Below are 4,705 nucleotides of genomic sequence, written 5' to 3' on the forward strand. Positions count from 1 at the left end.
ACAAAGTGCAAGCTGACATTAAAATTGATTCATAAGTTTACTGTTATGGTGTACGGCTCTGGCATTAAATTTACTACATATATAGCTGGTTGTAAAATTCAAACAGTAAGTAGATGAGCATATCAAGTATAGTGAGGGTGATGCAGAGTCGACTGGTGGAAATGGACAGCTGGAAGCAGTGGGCTGGAGGAAGGTCAGCAGCAGCATCCCACAGTGGAAATGGGATTTCAGTTTGGACCTGTCACTTTTCAAGTCCAGGCTGAAAACCCACCTATTCAGTTGTGTCTTTGAATCCTAGGACTGTTTTATTTTCATGTTGTCCCAAAATGCCTCATTTAAATGGTACCGATTAATCTGTGCTGCATTTTGGTTTTATGGTTTTATGTTTTTTATGGTTTTATGGTTTTATAGTAGCCAAATTGTAGTGTTCTGCTTCATCATACTGATGGAAAGCCCTCTGGTCTTCTTTTATGTTGTTGTAAAGTGCTCTAAAAATAAATTTTGATTGATTGACATGATGGAGACTGTTGGTGGGACAGCAACCACAGTTCTGAGACCAGGGACAGTCGGAGAAGGAACACAGGGAGAAGCAGAGTGAGTGTAAAGCAACAACAGAATATACATATACATATACATATATATACATACATACATATACATATATATATATATATATATATATATATATATATATATATATATATATATATATATATATATACACGTGGACAAAATTGTTGGTACCCCTCAGTTAAAGAAGGAAAAACCCACAATTCTCACTGAAATCACTTGAAACTCACAAAAGTAACAATAAATAAAAATTTATTGAAAATTAAATAATCAAAAACAGCCATTACTTTTGAATTGTTGATTAACATAATTATTTAAAAAAACAAACTAATGAAACAGGCCTGGACAAAAATGATGGTACCTCTATAAAAGATTGAAAACTATTTGACCAGAGTGACATGATTAACTCAGGTGTGTCATTTAATTGACATCACAGGTGTTTCCAAACTCATAATCAGTCAGTCTGCCTATTTAAAGGGAGACAAGTAGTCACCCTGCTGTTTGGTGAAAAGGTGTGTACCACACTGAACATGGACAACAGAAAGCGAAGGAGAGAATTGTCCCAGGACATCCGAAAAAAAATTATAGACAAACATCTTAAAGGTAAAGGCTATGAGACCATCTCTAAACAGCTTGAAGTTCCTGTGACAACAGTGGCTCATATTATTCAGAAGTTCAAGACCCACGGGACAGTAGCCAACCTCCCTGGACGTGGCCGCAAGAGGAAAACTGATGACAAATTGAAGAGACGGATCGTTGGAATTGTATCCAAAGAGCCCAGAGCAACCTCCAAAGAAATTAAAGGTGAACTCCAAGGCCAAGGTACATCAGTGTCAGATCGCACCATTCGTCGTTGTTTGAGCCAAAGTGGACTTCATGGGAGACGACCAAGGAGGACACCACTGCTGAAAAAAACTCATAAAAAAGCCAGACTGGAATTTGCAAAAATGCATGTTGACAAGCCACAAAGCTTCTGGGAGAATGTCCTTTGGACAGATGAGACCAAACTGGAGCTTTTTGGTAAGGCACATCAACTCTATGTTCGTAGACTCAAAAACCAAGCATACGAAGAAAAGAACACTGTCCCTACGGTGAAACATGGAGGAGGCTCAGTAATGTTTTGGGGCTGCTTTGCTGCATCTGGCACAGGGTGTCTTGAAAGTGTGCAAGGTACGATGAAATCTGAAGACTATCAAGGCATTCTGGAGAGAAATGTGCTGCCTAGTGTCAGAAAGCTTGGTCTCAGTCGCAGGTCATGGGTCTTCCAACAGGACAACGATCCAAAACACACAGCCAAAAACACCCAAGAATGGCTGAGAGAAAAGCGTTGGACTATTCTAAAGTGGCCTTCTATGAACCCAGATCTGAATCCCATTGAACATATGTGGAAGGAGCTGAAACATGCCATTTGGAGAAGACACCCATCAAACCTGAGACAACTGGAGCTGTTTGCTCATGAGGAGTGGGCCAAAATACCTGTTGACAGCTGCAGAACGCTCATTGACAAATACAGAAATCGTTTAATTGCAGTGATTGCCTCAAAAGGTTGTGCAACAAAATATTAAGTTATGGGTACCATCATTTTTGTCCAGCCCTATTTCATTAGTTTGTTTTTTTAAATAATTATGTTAATCAACAATTCAAAAGTGATGGCTGATTTTGATTATTTAATTTTCAATACATTTTTATTTATTGTTACTTTTGTGAGTTTCAAGTGATTTCAGTGAGAATTGTGGGTTTTTCCTTCTTTAACTGAGGGGTACCAACAATTTTGTCCACGTGTGTATATACAGTGCCTTGTGAAAGTATTCGGCCCCCTTGAACTTTTCAACCTTTCGCCACATTTCAGGCTTCAAACATAAAGATATAAAATTTTAATTTTTTGTCAAGAATCAACAACAATTGGGACACAATCGTGAAGTGGAATTAAATTTATTGGATATTTTATACTTTTTTAACAAATAAAAACCTGAAAAGTGGGGTGTGCAATATTATTCGGCCCCTTTACTTTCAGTGCAGCAAACTCACTCCAGAAGTTCAGTGAGGATCTCTGAATGATCCAATGTTGTCCTAAATGACTGATGATGATAAATAGAATCCACCTGTGTGTAATCAAGTCTCTGTATAAATGCACCTGCTCTGTGATAGTCTCAGGGTTCTGTTTAAAGTGCAGAGAGCATCATGAAGACCAAGGAACACACCAGGCAGGACCGAGATACTGTTGTGGAGAAGTTTAAAGCTGGATTTGGATACAAAAAGATTTCCCAAGCTTTAAACATCTCAAGGAGCACTGTGCAAGCAATCATATTGAAATGGAAGGAGTATCAGACCACTGCAAATCTACCAAGACCCGGCCGTCCCTCTAAACTTTCACCTCCAACAAGGAGAAGACTGATCAGAGATGCAGCCAAGAGGCCCATGATCACTCTGGATGAACTGCAGAGATCTACAGCTGAGGTGGGAGAGTCTGTCCATAGGACAACAATCGGTCGTACACTGCACAAATCTGGCCTTTATGGAAGAGTGGCAAGAAGAGAGCCATTTCTCAAAGATATCCATAAAAAGTCTGGTTTGAAGTTTGCCACAAGCCACCTGGGAGACACACCAAACATGTGGAAGAAGGTGCTCTGGTCAGATGAAACCAAAATCCAACTTTTTGGCCACAATGCAAAACGATATGTTTGGCGTAAAAGCAACATAGCTCATCACCCTGAACACACCATCCCCACTGTCAAACATGGTGGTGGCAGCCTCATGGTTTGGGCCTGCTTTTCTTCAGCAGGGACAGGGAAGATGGTTAAAATTGATGGGAAGATGAATGGAGCCAAATACAGGACCATTCTGGAAGAAAAGCTGTTGGAGTCTGCAAAAGACCTGAGACTGGGATGGAGATTTATCTTCCAACAGGACAATGATCCAAAACATAAAGCCAAATCTACAATGGAATGGTTCACAAATAAACGTATCCAAGTGTTAGAATCGCCAAGTCAAAGTCCAGACCTGAATCCAATCGAGAATCTGTGGGCAGAGCTGAAGACTGCTGTTCACAAACGCTCTCCATCCAACCTCACTGAGCTCGAGCTGTTTTGCAAGGAAGAATGGGCAAGAATTTCAGTCTCTCGATGTGCAAAACTGATAGAGACATACCCCAAGCGACTTGCAGCTGTAATTGCAGCAAAAGGTGGTGCTACAAAGTATTAATGCAAGGAGGCCGAATAATATTGCACGCCCCACTTTTCAGGTTTTTATTTGTTAAAAAAGTTTAAAATATCCAATAAATTTTGTTCCACTTCATGATTGTGTCCCACTTGTTGTTGATTTTTGACAAAAAATTAAAATTTTATATCTTTATGTTTGAAGCCTGAAATGTGGCGAAAGGTTGACAAGTTCAAGGGGGCCGAATACTTTCACAAGGCACTGTATATATTTCCAGTGACAAACTTCTAGTCTTGTGATTTTTGTTTGGATCCAAAAGTCCATAACTGTAAATCCAGACGTTCATAAAAATACGGTGAGACTGAAGAAGGTTTTGGGGAAAAACAAACGAGTTGTTTAGTTTTATGTCAGAACAAGATGGAGGCTGTGGTGACAACATTTGATTTAAAGTCTAAGAATGAACTGAATGCAAAGTTGAGGCTTCATTCTCAGCGTCTACATGGACGTTAAAGTCACGACTTTATCTGAAGTCAATCAGCTGAGAATGGATTAAAACTCAGAGATCAACCAACACAACTTATTTTTGTGTTTTCCACTTGGGTGTGAGAGACTAAAAGTGAGGCTTTGATGTGAGTTCTAAGTTCAGCTTTCAGGTTAATTATTAAGTTGATTGAGTCTGACTGTACTTGTAGGGAAATAAAATGTTTATGACTAGGAGGGTGGATTGATTTGGACTCACATATTATGGTGTTTCCGTGTGTGATATGAGAAGGATACAGAGCTGACCTCTGATCTGTGCAGTTTCAGACTGGTTTGTGTTTTGAGCTGTTTGGTTCCTGCAGAGCTGAAGAAGGACAACGGCGGAGCTCAGGAGAGGAGCAGAAAGCTGTTGGACTGCAACAAGTAGAGTTAGTGGACCTTTGAATTGTGTTTATCATCAACAAGCTGCTGTTTGTCTGCTGCTGTGGACGTCCACAAT

This window comes from Acanthochromis polyacanthus, chromosome 20 (genome assembly GCF_021347895.1).
Source record: "Acanthochromis polyacanthus isolate Apoly-LR-REF ecotype Palm Island chromosome 20, KAUST_Apoly_ChrSc, whole genome shotgun sequence".
NCBI lineage: Eukaryota > Metazoa > Chordata > Actinopteri > Pomacentridae > Acanthochromis > Acanthochromis polyacanthus.